The sequence below is a fragment of the Ammospiza nelsoni genome, chromosome 11, assembly GCF_027579445.1.
Source record: "Ammospiza nelsoni isolate bAmmNel1 chromosome 11, bAmmNel1.pri, whole genome shotgun sequence".
Taxonomy (NCBI): Eukaryota; Metazoa; Chordata; class Aves; order Passeriformes; family Passerellidae; genus Ammospiza; species Ammospiza nelsoni.
In genome coordinates, this window is record NC_080643.1 from 18,605,292 (window position 1) to 18,620,946 (window position 15,655).

The following is a 15,655-nucleotide window of genomic DNA, read 5'->3' on the forward strand; positions in this document are numbered from 1 at the left end:
TTAGTAAGCACAGGGTGATTTTCAAAGCAAAACTTTTGTTTACTCTCTAATAAATGCTTATGAAATTAAATAAAACATGTACCTACACCAGTTGTTTGGGGTTTTATGAGTTAGAACTCTCTTTTCAACAATTAGTGTTGCATTTACTGAGGGGTGGGGCTGTCAAGTGACCACTGATGAACAAACTTACTGAAATTCCCAAGCAAAATAAACTTTCCATTTTACACAACAACGCTTATTTCACTCATCCTCCCCTTAAATGAAGAGTCACAGCCCTAAATATTATTGAATTGGCAATTTTTCTGCCAAAAAAACACCAATCCAGCAACAACAACAACAACAAAACCCCAAACAAAAACACAATCCAAACAAAAATTATAAGACAGAAAAACACATCAAAATTTTTCCCTGAAAACTTTTGTAAGAAGAGACTAAAAAACTGGGCAATGGGATAAGTTTGTCTCCAGGACCAAGCCCAGCAGGCAGACCTTCCCTAAAGACACCTAAAATGATTGAGTTATCTCAGCAATGTCAGCAGACCACACCCCAGGCCTTTCTGCAGGCAAATAATTCTCTCTTCTTAAATTAGAACAAGTCCTCTTGCGGGCAGGGAGCTGCTTATGATCCTCTCCCTAAAAATCCTCTCCTCACTTCATCCACCTTCACCTCATACATCTCTGGGAAAACTAAAAAACATCTGAAATTTCTCTTCCACATCAGATATTTCTTCTGGAAATGTACCAGCACTGTGTAGGACGGTGCCATGAAAGCTCTGTCCTTGTGAAAACACAGCAGCATTTGTGAGCCCCTCCTGTTCACACAGAAACAGCAAATCCTACAGATTTGGCAGATTATTTATATTTATTTATTATTTATAATAAATAATAAATATTTACCATGATGATTCTTGTTTTGCTATTAAATATTTTATCTGAAAGGGCAATCACAAGGTAAGTGTGTGAAGAAAATCATATTTCACTGAAGTCCACAAGCTCAAACATTCCCCACACTCTGGCCAAGTTCAGAGATGCATCTCTCAAGTTAAACATAAGGACCCAAAATCACAAAGCAGAATTTCTGACCAAGCTCAAAAAAGAACTTAAAAATATATACTACAAACAAACCCAGCTGTCCAAACAGCTCTGCCATCCCTGGACTCCAGTTTATCTTAAAAATCAGCATATTTTACCAACCCTGAGTCCCTGAGCAGTGCATCACAGCAATCCCAGCTAATTCCAGCTTTATTTGAGCCAAATTAGACATGCTCCTAACCCCCAGTAAATTTCTCCAATCCTTGCCTTAAAAATCAGCCTATTTTACCAACCCTGAGCCCATGAGCAGTGGGGGGAATATCAGAGAATTCCAGGGTTTAAAATCCAGTGAGCCCAGAGCAGACCCAAGCTCAGGGATCCATGCCCACCACTCCCATTCCCTCACACAGCTATCCCAGCTACTTCCAGCTTTATTTGAGCAAAATTAGACACAATCCCACGAACCTCCAATGAATTTCTCCAATCCTTGTCTTAAACACCAGCATATTTTACCAGACCTAAATCCATGAGCAGTGGGGGGGATGCCAGAGCAATTCCAGGGTTTAAAATCCAGTGAGCTCAGAGCAGAGCCAGGCCCAGGGATCCATGCCCACCACCCCCATTCCCTCACACAGCTATCCCAGCTACTTCCAGCTTTATCTTAGAAAATTTATTTACACTCCCAAATTCCAGTGAATTTCTCCAATCCCAACCTCCACTGAATTTCTCCAATCCTTGTCTTAAACATCACAACCCTGAGTCCATCAGCAGTGCATCACAGCTATCCCAGCTACTTCCAGCTTTATTTGAGCCAAATTAGACACAATCCCAACCTCCAGTGAATTTCTCCAATCCTTGCCTTAAAAATCAGCCCATTTTACCAACCCCGAGTCCATGAGCAGTGAGGGGATACCAGAGCAATTCCAGTGTTAAAATCCAGCAATTCCAGGGTTTAAAATCCAGAAATTCCCATGGGTGAGCCCAGAGCAGACCCAAGATCAGGGATCCATGCCCATCACCCCCATTCCCTGCTCACACAGCTATCCCAGCTACTTCCAGCTTTATTTGAGCCAAATTAGACACAATCCCAACCTCCAGGGAATTTCTCCAATCCTGGTCTTAAAAATCAGCATATTTTACCAACCCTGAGCCCATGAGCAGCACATCACAGCTATCCCAACTACTTCCAGCTTTATTTTAGCAAAACTAGACATACTCCCACCAACCCTCAGTGAATTTCTCCAATCCTTAAATCCCAGCCATGCTTTTCCCCAGTGAATCAGAGCACTTACCAAGCATCACGTGCTGGGGTGGCTGTCCCCAAAGGCACAGCCATGGCAGTGAGTATCTCCAAGGTGGGTAACTCCCCTGTTCCCAGGGGTTTGTGCTCCAAAGTGGGTAACCCCCCTGTTCCCAGGGTTTTGTGTTCCCAGGGTTTTGTGCTCCAAGGTGGGTAACCCCCTGTTCCCAGGGGTTTGTGCTCCAAGGTGGGTAACCCCCTGTTCTCAGGGGTTTGTGCTCCAAGGTGGGTAACCCCCTGTTCCCAGGGTTTGTGCTCCAAAGTGGGTAACTCCTCTGTTCCCAGGGTTTTGTGCTCCAAGGTGGGTAACTCCTCTGTTCCCAGGGGTTTGTGCTCCAAGGTGGGTAACCCCCCTGTTCCCAGGGTTTTGTGCTCCAAGGTGGGTAACCCCCCTGTTCCCGGGGTTTTGTGCTCCTAGGTGGGTAACTCCTCTGTTCCCAGAGTTTTGTGCTCCAAGGTGGGTAACCCCTCTGTTCCCAGGTTTTGTGTTCCCAGGGTTTGTGCTCCAAGGTGGGTAACCCCCCTGTTCCCAGGGTTTTGTGCTCCTAGGTGGGTAACTGTTCCCAGGGTTTTGTGCTCCAAGGTGGGTAACTCTCCTGTTCCCAGGGGTTTGTGCTCCAAGGTGGGTAACCCCCCTGTTCCCAAGGTTTGTGCTCCTAGGTGGGTAAACCCCCTGTTCCCAGGGTTTTATGCTCCAAGGTGGGTAACCCCCTGTTCCCAGGGTTTGTGCTCCAAGGTGGGTAACTCCTCTGTTCCCAGAGTTTTGTTCTCCAAGGTGGGTAACCCCTCTGTTCCCAGGTTTTGTGTTCCCAGGGTTTTGTGCTCCAAGGTGGGTAACCCCCCTGTTCCCAGGGTTTTGTGCTCCAAAGTGGGTAACTCTCCTGTTCCCAGGGGTTTGTGCTCCTAGGTGGGTAACCCCCCTGTTCCCAGAGTTTTGTGCTCCAAGGTGGGTAACCCCTCTGTTCCCAGGTTTTGTGTTCCCAGGGTTTGTGCTCCAAGGTGGGTAACCCCCCTGTTCCCAGGGTTTGTGCTCCAAAGTGGGTAACTCCCCTGTTCCCAGGGTTTGTGCTCCTAGGTGGGTAACTGTTCCCAGGGTTTTGTGCTCCAACGTGGGTAACTCTCCTGTTCCCAGGGTTTTGTGCTCCAAGGTGGGTAACCCCCCTGTTCCCAGGGGTTTGTGCTCCAAGGTGGGTAACCCCCCTGTTCCCAGGGGTTTGTGCTCCAAGGTGGGTAAACCCCCTGTTCCCAGGGTTTGTGCTCCAAGGTGGGTAACCCCCCTGTTCCCAGGGTGTTGTGCTGCAGAGCCCTCACCCCAGGCTGCTCTGCCGGCTGGCACCGCCAGGGGGGAATTCACAGCCGGCCCACAGCAACAGGCGGCCCCTGGCAGCTGCTGCAGGAGAAGGGAAAAAGGAGGCCCACGAAGGGGCCAGAGCTGCCTGCACTCACTTGCAGGCTGCAGAGCCCTCAGGAATGCTGCCAAAAGCATTACTGTACCTCCAAGGCAAGGGATCCCAGACGGTTCTCACTGCCTTTGGCAGAACTGAGCGCTGGCTCCAAATGGGAGCTGCAGAGTTTCACTGAACACAAAGAACAAGCACCCCCTTCTCTTCACACACACACAGGGCCTGGCTGGAGAGCAAACTTGTATTCTAATTCCAACATGATTTGAACGTTTTCAGCATCTTTATGATATTTGTTTTCCATCATCTTCACTAGGTCTGAAAGAGGGCAGCTGCTTTTGTTAATAAATTATTTTGTTAAGGATTTCTAACCCGCTGATACAGAATATCTGCTCCACATGAGGAGCATCATTTCCTGCAAAGTAACTCCTGACACACTTTAATTCTGTTACTGTGAGGTGGGAAAACTAGAATTTAAAGTGGTATTTCAAAATGGGATTATATACATCCAAGGAGAAAAATCCTAAGAGTTCCTTACTTAGAATTAAGCAATACAAAATCACTAAATAAAACACACAAAACCCCCAATAAAACCTGAAAGCAGCAGCAATTTGCTCTGAGTCTCAGCCAATTATCTGAAGTATTCAGAACATGAAAAAATATCCCCAGCAGCCCAATGCCCTCCTGAATGACTGTCACCTAAATGTACAGCCCCATTCCATCCCAATTTACCAGCTATGAGCTTCCCAGTTCCTCTGAGCTGCCTTTTCCATTTCTGGCTCAATACTCCATCCCAAAACTTGCAGAGATCCTTGTTTGTGGCAGGAATCACTCCTGCCACAGAACCGGGTACATAATGAATACTCTCCCTCAAAGGAAAGACCTTTAAGTCTAAACCATTGAAAAAACCATTAAAAAGAAATGGGATCATCTCATATAAACAAACACAAGCCAGATTTCTGTATTTATCCTCACCAAAACAGGATTTTTTCAGAGATAAACCTTGGACCAGAGAGTTACTTGCAAATGGAATCAACCAGGAGAACAGATTTCACGGTAGAAGAAATCAACCAATAATAAACTGTGAAACGCACAAAGGAGTGTCCCATTACAGCACCGAGCACAAATCTTCAGATTCAGATGAATTTCCCTTCCTGAAGCCTTCATATTCACAAGTCTGAAAGAATGCAAGAGAACTGCTTGACATAAGAGCTCACTGCAAAGCCAAAGGCACAGAATTGAAATCTAAATCTAATGTACAGTAAAATCAATTAACACAATCTCAGATCCTACTCATTTTTCTCACAGGATTCTTTTTTAATGGCTGGCCATCTTTGCTCCAACACTCAGGATTGTTTTAGAAGACAGCCTGGTTGCTTTATAACAGCAAAACTCAGGGATTTATTAAATTAAAAGTTTTGCCACTGCTGGAACATGTGTACAAATACAAAGCAGAAACAATGACAAAGTGACCTCACTGCAATGGGTACAGACTGCAGGTTACCTGCAATTCAACTTTTTTTTTTAAAAGGGAAAAAATGTCTCACTAATCTCTCTGTCCTGCACTGCTGCTGCCTTGCACAGCTCCAAATATACTCCAACTCCAAACCTACTCCAACTCCTGTGTTCAGCTTCTCTTTTGCTGGCACACTTGATGGCTCATTCTAAATTTCCAGCATTTTTTGAGGAGCCTTTATGTGAGGCCATTGCTGAGACACAAACAACAAAAATTTAACTTATAATAAATACACAGGAATTTAACTTATAATAAATACCCAGGAAACTTCTGAAATGGTAACCAATGTCATTAATTCTACTGAGGTACAAAATTTAGACTGTAAAGAAAATTTTGGAAATCATGCATAGCTCAAAAAGTGGAGCTAGAACAAGAGAAAGCTCCAGATTTCAGGGTTACCACAAAAAGTGTCTAGGTATAAGTGAATATTGCAATCAAAGTTTCCCAAAATGCACAGTGATTTCTGGACAATAAATATAACTGTTCTCCATATCTTCAAAGTTTTGTTTAATTCTGACAAGGTGGGAACCAGCTGTTGACTCCCATCAGATCCAACTTACTTTTCAAGGATTGAGGACAAAAAGTCAAAAAGTTTCAGCCTCCCACCAATCCCATCAGTCCAAAAGGAGAAACTTTTTGATCCTCTAACCTGCAGCAGGGCATCTCTGCCTTCCTTCTCCCAACTCCTGCCCAGGAGCAGAGCAGCCCTTGGAAAGGAGAAAGAAAAAACAACCAACTGTGTGGGATTGATCTGATTCAGCCACCCCTCTATAACTCTCTCTTCAAAGAACAACAGGAGCTCCAGCTGCCTCTGGAAAATGCTGCAGTGCACACCAGAAAAATGCTGCATGGAAGGATGATTTCTGGAGCAGGAGACAGGAGTGGCTGGGAAGCTGAGAAAGCCCTGCAGAGGATGTGGTCTGTGCTTGGGACATGCTGCTGCTGCACTTTGGAGAGAATTTGTTTAGATGGCAGTTTCAGCAAAATTCAGAGACATCAAAGTGTGCCAGGAACTCCATCCTACAGCTGCCAGTCTGTTGGGATCTTTAGCTTGTCAGAGTGAGCCTGAGATGTGTTAGAATGTCTCGTTTCCCAGCCCAGCACTCCAAGAAGGAGTCAGAACTCTTCATTTCTCAGTCTCAAGGTTGTTTATTGTATCTCATCTATAAAATTCTTTCTTCTGACCTGCCTCTGTCAGACAGAGGCACTCTGCCTGCCCCCAGGGTGGTGTTGTCTTTTTATACTAAAAACTACATATACAATATTTACAATCACTTCCCAATACCTGTCACCTATGTCAGACAGTGAGCTTCTACTCTAAACCAATCCAAAAGCGCCAACATCACCCAGAAGATGGAGGCCAAGAAGAAGAAGGAGAAAGGCAGGACACACCCAGATGTCTCCATCTTGCCCCCTGGACCTCCATTCTAAAAACCCCAAAATCTACTTTTCCACCCTGTAATAAATTCACTATCCTTCTACTTAATTTGTCATGGCTTGCAGATCTTCATCTGAGGTTGGTAATTTGCTCCATGGGGCATAATCAAACCCACAGGGGCATTCTGGGCTCTGTGCCAGGGTCTCTGAGCCCCCTCAGGGCAGCCAGAGGGATGTCCTGGCTCCTGACACCAGCCCAGCCCAGAAATCAGGTTTCCCTTCTAGCTCAAAAGTCTCAGCCTCCCACCAACGCCATCAGTGCAAGAGGAGAAACTTTTTGATCCTCCAAGCTGCAGCTTTTGATCCTGAGCCCTGCAGAAGGCAGCACAGTGCCTGGCTGCTCTGAGGCACCTGAGGCATCAGACAAAGCTGGGTAAGCACAGGGAGCGGAGCAAGGCAGAGAGTGGAGGTGAACAGGATGGGATCCAGAACAGCAAATCACTGCTGAAGGGAAAGGAAAACTATCCTTGGAGAATTCTGAGCTGCTTCAAGTGCTAAAGGCTTGGAGGGGAGAACTTCCAGGAGAGCAAAGATAAAAACATGAGGTACAAGAGATACTCCACATTTCAAACAAGCAGGAAGGAAAAGCTGAGTGCAGGGAAAGAGCAGGGAGGCTTTAATGGAAACATCTGCAAGGTCAGAGGGTGTGAGGGGATTCATTTGTACCCCTGCAGTGCCCACCCAAACACCTCTGGCTCACTCTACCCATCCATCAGAGGGGTCACGTGCAGCTTCTTAATTCCTTCTGAAGTCAAACTTGGCACATGCAACCAGTCACTGGAAAATACCATAAAAACTATTTATGGTCACCCAGAGAACACCCTGGGCCAGTGTCAGGGGAAGGCTGCACATCCAATGCTGCAGTGGGTCGTGGCCCAGGGCACCGGGATCAGCCATGGGCACTGCAGCCTGGGCTGCAGGCTCTGGGAAAAGCTGCTGGTGCCCAAACTCACTGCTGAAACCTGCCAGGAGTGTTAGAGGAAACACAAAATGCCAGTTATGTTCTCTTACAGGATTCACAGGGCTGTTCCTTGCAATACTTTTTATTTTTTTAATTTGGAAAAAGCACTTTTGATCATCACCCAATGCCTGCCATGGAACTGTTTTTGTAAAAGTTGGTACCAGCTTGAATCAATCCAAGAACCCCAAATTCTCACAAGTCTGTGGCATTTCCCCCAGTTCCATCACCTTTTACAGCAGAGGAGCAGATTGATAATTATCTCCAAATAGATGACAGGGGAAGTGAAAGATATCAACAGCATGAGCATGGCCAGTGAATTTGGTGAGAGCTTTAACAAAACAAACCAGGTCACAAATAAGGTCACAGTGCTGGATTTACTGGGCTGTTCCTTGCAATACTTTTCACTTTTTTATTTTGGAAAAAGTATTTTTGATCATCACCCAATATCTGTCATGGAACTGTTTTTATAAAAATGGAATCTTGACTCAATCCAAGCTTGAATCAATCCAAGAACCCCAAATTCTCACAAGTCTGTAGGTTTTCCCGCAGTTCCAGCACCTAAAAGCCTGCATCAGGTTGAATTATGCAGCAGAGGAGCAGATTAATAATTTTCTCCAAATAGATAACAGGGGAAGTAAAAGATATCAACAGCATGAGCATGGCCAGTGAATTTGGTGAGAGCTTTAACAACACAAAGCAGCCTCTGAAAATAAGGTCACAGTGCTGGATTTACTGGGCTGTTCCTTGCAATACTTTTCACTTTTTTAATTTGGAAAAAGTACTTTTGATCATCACCCAATGCCTGCCATGGAACTGTTTTTGTAAAAGTCAAATCTTGAATCAATCCAAGAACCCCAAATTCTCACAAGTCTGTAGGTTTTCCCGCAGTTCCAGCACCTAAAAGCCTGCATCAGGTTGAATTATGCAGCAGAGGAGCAGATTAATAATTTTCTCCAAATAGATAATAAGGGAAGTGAAAGATATCAACAGCATGAGCATGGCCAGTGAATTTGGTGAGAGCTTTAACAACACAAAGCAACCTCTGAAAATAAGGTCACAGTGCTGGATTTACTGGGGTGTTCCTTGCAATACTTTTTACCTTTTTTATTTGGAAAATCACCCAATGATTACTTTTTTTATTTGATCATCACCCAATGCCTGTCATGGAACTGTTTCTGTAAAAGTCAAATCTTGAATCAATCAAATCTTGAATCAATCCATGAACCCCAAATTCTCACAAGTCTGTGGGGTTTCCCCCAGTTCCAGCACCTAAAATCCTGCATCAGGTTGAATTTTACAGCAGAGGAGCAGATTGATAATTATCTCCAAATAGATAACAGGGGAAGTAAAAGATATCAACAGCATGAGCATGGCCAGTGAATTTGGTGAGAGCTTTAACAACACAAAGTAGCCTCTGAAAATAAGGTCACAGTGCTGGATTTACTGGGCTGTTCCTTGCAATACTTTTTACTTTTTTAATTTGGAAAAAGTACTTTTGATCATCACCCAATGCCTGCCATGGAACTGTTTTTGTAAAAGTCAAATCTTGAATCAATCCAAGAACCCCAAATTCTCACAAGTCTGTAGGATTTCCCCCAGTTCCAGCACCTAAAATCCTGCATCAGGTTGAATTTTACAGTAGAGGAGCAGATTAATAATTTTCTCCAAATAGATGACAGGGGAAGTAAAAGATATCAACAGCATGAGCATGGCCAGTGAATTTGGTGAGAGCTTTAACAACACAAACCAGGTCACAGTGCTGGAATTGACTGCGCCAAATCATCAGGAGGAAATGGGACTGCACAGCCTTCCCTTCCAGCTTCACTGGGTCTAATAAGAGAGAAATCCTTCAAACTTACAAATTATGGTCTCTATCCATCAGATACACACTGTAACATTAGCTGAGGTGAAGCAGGAAAAGCTGAGAAATTACAATAACTCACTTCCAGACATGTCAAAATTTTTTTAAAAAAACCCAGGCTCTTTAGGCCTTCAGACCAAGAGCAGTGTTTAAACAACTGGTTTCAAGAAATTAGACTTTTTCACAGGCTGTTTTAAAGAAGGAATAAAGATTTCATTAAAAGTTTATTGAAACTGTTTGTAATCGCTAATAAAATCTGAATTACTGAAAGCTCTAGAAGCACTATAAAAACAGCAACAGCTTCATTGTATATTGCACAACCATTCAGACCAATCTAGTAAAATATTTCCTTGGAAAGCTGTAACCAATGGACCCCAGCAGCACCAGATGAGTGTTTGGAGGGCATTTCTGCAGCTCAGGCACCCCACACTGTGCAGCCAACAGTCTCCTCCCACAGCAGCTGCTGGTTTAGGGGAAAATTGGAAAATTTAGAAAAGCAAAAATGTTTGGGGACTTTGCTTACTCCCTTTTGAAGGTATTGGTTTGTGAATCATGACAGTTACTGATTAAAAACATGACAAAGGTTTATGAAGCATCATTTGGGCAGCAGAACATCACTCATGTCAGTCATGTCCACGTGGGATCCACCCCAGCTGTGGGTTCAATGCCCATGCACTGAATGAAGAGCTGGCCCTGATGATCCCTGTGGGTCCTTTTGAACTCACAATGTTCTGGGGCTCTGTAACCCCCCCACAGTGGGACCAGCCCAGCTGGGGACTCACCCACACCAGGATCCCCCCCATGGGATCCACCTCTGCAGAATTCCCACTGGCAAAGGGACCCCAAACCCTCCAGACGCCAATGGCAGCAAAGTCATTTTATTCCCTTCTTTCTTTGAGGATAAACCCCAAACCAAGCCAGCCCCAGAGCTCAAGGATTCCCTGGGATCCCTCAGCCTCCCCCTCCAGCTCACTATTTGGGATTTCCAGCACCTGGCAATGCTGCAGGAAGGAGTGAAACCTGCCAGGCTGTGCCTGCTATCCCACAGCATCAGCACTGCCAGCCTGGGGAACAGAACTACTGATTCAAGCAGAAATTAATGTAAGGTTTTATTCCAAACCTTCCCCTCACACAGTCATTGTCTATAGCAACTGTGTCCATAACACTCTCGTTCTCAGGAGCACAACTTTCTAGTAAAAGGCACATCTGTCAAACTGCAGGAAACATCTGGGAAAATGGTTAAATAGAAAGAAGTGAGATGAAACCTTTGTTTCCATGGGATTGGATATACATCCAGAGTATGTTTGCAAAGGTTGCTGGCTCTTTTCTTGCTTCTTTCTAAGATCTCAGGATTTTGGATTGGTGCTGAATTTCACCCCATGGAGACATAATTGATTCACACAATGTAAAATTTTGCTTTTACTCTGGGGTAAAAATCCAACACCAGAGCTCGAGGGATTCCCCATTCATTGAAGAGTTGGATTCCATGATCCCTGTGGGTCCTTCCCAGCTCAGAATATTCTGTGATTCTGTGGCTCCCACTGCACCCCTGAGTGCACAGGGCCCCCCAAATGCCCTCCCTAAGTGTGTGATCAAACCCCTCTGTGCAACACTAACACAGCTCTGCCCCGAGAGGCAGCTTGGAGCCCTGCCACACCAGGGAAGGGTCATGCTCCTCCACAAAAGATGGAAAATGAAAGTGGAAAACACGATATCAAAGCAGAAATCTGGAGCTGGCTAACAAACCCCTTCTGTCTGCAAGTGGAGGAGACACCTGAGCTAACATTGCCTGGTTTTTCAAGTGCCTCAACATCTCCCCAAATTTTGACAGATAGGTCTTTTTGTGAAGTACTGATAAGCTATCAATCAAATTGCTTTTAGCCCTGAAACTGTTCCTAACAAACCTTTCACATGTGCTTCAACTGAAAGGGACTGGAGTGCTCTCTGAAATTCCCCTGTGGCTAAGAACTGCACAACTCTGGGTTAAATATTAACTCACATATGGTGGCTCTTTCAAGTCTGCCTCTGAAGGTTCCATTGAACATATATTCCTTGAGAACAATTTCATTTTGTGCAGCGTGTGATCTCCATTAATAAATAAGAAAATGTCTGATTCACTCCATCATTCAAGCAACGCAGACAAGGAAAGGAAAAAAATTAGGAAAAGCAGTTTGAAATTTGCTCTGTGATCCTTTGTCCACATAATCAACAAGAGCCACATGGGTTCAGTTCCACTGAGGAGTTCAGTTCCAGCAGGACTGCTCTGAGAGCCCCAGGTGAACCCCAAAATCCTTCAGGGGCACATCTGTGCTGAGCACTGGGTGAAGATGCCTCACTCAGCACATGAGAGACACTTTGGGTGTTCTCAGCTGTGCACTGGGGTTTTTTCCCAACTCCAATTTGTCACAATAAATGACAGTGGGAACATATTTCTCAATACCACATGAAGTTTGGAACCCAAAGAGCAGCAAAGAGCTTCTCTGACAACTCCCACGCTACCTCTGGGAGCCAGCTCTGCATCTTTTCAAGCCCTGCTGGAGCCACGTTCCTCCACAACAGGGCCCTGATTTTCTGCAGAACATTTCCACCCTGTGCTCTCAGCCAAGCTAAGGAGGAAGGTGACAAAAATGCTCTGATGAGGAACTTTATTTACTCAATATTTCAAATCTTACTCAAAATTTCTCCCTTTGAGCAACTCTAAACTCACTGAAGATGCAGCTGAGCCTGCTGTGAGCAGGAGGTTGGATGAAATGGTCTGTTCCAACCTGAATTATTCCACAGTCTTCAAATAAAGGTGACAGCACACTTTTTTTAAAGGATTCCCCACTAATTTCTATCACAGTGTCATTAAAGTGAGCAAATGGCATTGGATATTCATGGTAAAAAAACTTCAGGAGTGTTTTGGGTGGGATTACCATCATTCTTCAGTGTAACAAAACTAAGACAGCTCAGAATTTGAAGAGTCTGAAACTACACATTTTATTCATTCACTACAGTAACTTATTCATGTGCAGACTTTTTATTACCAGAAAAAGCCAAATTATTTATCACACAAACCAAGAAACAATTATTCCCTCGACTTCACAGCTGTGAACATTTAGCCACAGGAAGATTTTTACACAGAAATGAATTCCCATCACAATCCTAACGCCACCAAACCAAACGGGAACGAGGGGAAAATTCCCAAACGCCAGCTTGCAGGCTGACGTGCTCGGCACAAGGAACAGAAATAATGGTCCCGGCTGAATTGCAAAGGGCATTGCTTTGGAAGGGGCAGCGCCGTGCCCGCTGGCCGCGCTGGGGACTCTTAGGGCGGCGGGGCGGCCGGGACAAGGCGGCCTTTGTGTGCCGGGCTGCGGAACGGGAGGGACGGCAGGGGGAGGAGAGACACCGGGGAGGGAAACAGAGCCCGGCAGGGAAGGAGGGAGAGAGGGAGGAGGGAAGAAAAGGGAGAGGGAGCAGGAGAGCGGGGAGGAGGGAGGGAGGGGAGCGGGACGGAACCAGGGAAGGAGAGAGAGAGGGAAGGAGAGAGAGAGGGAGGGACGAGAGAAGGGGAAGAGGGAAGGAGAAGGGAAGGAGGAGAGCAGGAGTGAGACAGGGAAGGAGAAGGGGAGAGAGAAGAGCAGGAGGAAAAGGGAAGCAGAAGGGAAGGAAGGGAGGAGAGCAGGAGAGAGGGAGGAGAGCAAGAGTGAGACAGGGGAGGGAGGAGAGCAAGAGTGAGACAAGGAAGGAGAAAGGGAGGGAGCCAGGGAAGGAGGGGGCCCGGGAAGGATCTTGAGAGGGAGGGAGCTCGAGAAGAAGCCAGGGAAAGAGGGAGGGAAGGCAGGAGCTCGGGAAGGAGGGAAAACAGGACAGGGCAGGAGCTTGAGAGGGAGCTGGAGCAGGAAGGAGAGAAGGCTGGAGCTCGGGAATGAGGGAGAGAGGGAAGGGGCCAGAGAAGAAGGGAGCTCGGGCAGGAGGGAAGAGAGGGAGAGAGCTCGGGCAGCAAGGAGAGAAGGCCGGAGCTCAGGAATGAGGGAGAGAGGGCCGGAGCTCGGGCAGGAGGGCTCCGAGCATGAGGGCCCCAGACCCGGCCGCGCTACCCCAGCGCTCCCCGGACGGTCAGGACGAAGGCAGCCGCCCCTGCACCGCACACAATTCCCGTGTAATCCTATTTCCCAATCACTTTGCTGTAAACCACGGTGGTTATAATGAATTCACGGGAAAACAAAGCCATGTTTCGAGCCGAGCCTCAAAACAAGCTCCCTTCTCCACAGAGCAGCACAAAGCCAAAAGCACCTTTTACTTCAGCAAGACTTAACTTCAGAGAGTGCATTTAAAGTTAAACACCTGAGGGACACACCAGAAAAATAAGACAATTCTATATTACCTAAGACTATATTTTAATTAGGAAGTATTTGTTCTTCCCAGCCGAGGAGTTTATGGGTGTTCACAACTTCTTTCACAACAAAAACACAGAAGCTATAAAAGTACATGAAAGAGAGGCAGTGTCACATGCTGTTTTCTTTTTTTTTTTTTTTTAATTAATCCACAGGCTCTCAAGTATATTATTATCCTAGCACTGAGAATTCTCTCCTTTGAAAAAGCACATTTGATAAAGTGTTCTTTGCACATTCATTCCATTACACATCTGAGGATCCTGCTAGGCTTGCCAGGGCATTTGATTCACTCTGCTCCAGAGACTGCACTCCAATAGTTGTGTTTTTCCACAATAAAAGTAAACAAACCCGAGTCCAGCTCACAAATGATCCTTCAGGGAATTACACCTGAGCAGGGAATGTCTCCAAGCACTCCATTTCCCAACAAAAGGCTGACGTAACTGGATTTCTAACAACACATCCAAAGCCTTTCAATGGATTCATTCCTGCTGAAGCACAGTGGGGTGCTGCTACCTCAGAGTAAGGATCAAATTGCTACAGAAAAGGTTCCACCATTTATAACAAACCAAACACACAATTCTTGGCCTATTTAATTACATTTCCAGCCACAAGATGCTGGTGTTAAGAGAATGAACACACAACTGCTTCCCAGTTCTACCAGCACCATCACAAAGACCCAAATGCCCAAACAAGAGCTGCTGCTGGAGGTTATAAAGACTTCTGTCAGCTGTGCCCAGGTTTTGTGTCAGGAACACTTTCATCCTGTGCTTTCAGGGAACTTGGCCCTGAAAAATTCAAAACACACAGCCTCAAACTAATATTTACAGTTCCAGTCACAGAGATGTCTGACACCACAGACACCATGGCACCTGATCTCCACACTACACATCTCTCACACATTTGGATTTCTAAACTGAACTTTGTCAACCTTACACTTCCAGAATCTCCAAGTCACTACAATGGCTGCCATTATCATGCTCCAGAAAATAATTCTTTCCCCAAATCAACCATGTTTTCTTGGGTGTGAACAAGCCAAGCTTCCACAACACATTCTCATCTCCCAACTCAAATTCTCTGCACAGATCCACAGGGCTTGAGTAATCCAATTCTACAGTTAAACCAGAACATCAGAATCAGAAAAAGATGGAAAATATGAAAAACAACCAAAAAAAAACCCCATTTGAGGCAGTGACAGGGAAATGAGAACAAAATTCAGAGAATGTTTGTGAACTTTTCTGATATATCTGAAATACACAGAAATCCAGGAATTTTAGATGAACCACAAACTTTAATGTGGCCAGATCAAACTTACAAAATCAAGTAGAAAAAGAAATGCCCTCATGGATGCTATTTTAGATTCTAATTCATCTGCAGCAGATAGTTTAATTGAAACAGATTAATTCACATGAACCCTGGGCAGAACACCTGTGCTTTTTATGACAAGAAGAAAAGATGAATGTCTCATACACAAAATCACAGAAAGAATCTATTGAAAAAACCATAAAAATGTACCACACTGGAAAATATTAGCTCTGACATATAGCTAAGAGATCACATGAAAGAACTGCCTGCATCTTTTAGTTTTGAGCCTTGGTTGCACATGAGTCTGTTGATTCAGACTTCATTATTTTTATGGCCTCCGCTATATAAAGTGTTATAATGTACGTAACTGCCAGCTGTGTTTTATTTCATCAGTAGAAAATGAGCCTTTAAAAAAAAAAAAAATCACACTTTTCCCCCATAAAGTTACATAACATTTCAAAAATGCCA

The 15,655-nt window shown here is 45.0% G+C and overlaps 1 protein-coding gene across 1 annotated transcript in view; it reads right to left on the reverse strand.

Annotated features, from left to right (window-relative positions):
- Window positions 1-15,655, reverse strand: part of VGLL4 (vestigial like family member 4) — a 56,503-nt gene that overhangs the window by 17,232 nt on the left and 23,616 nt on the right. The window lies entirely within an intron of this gene.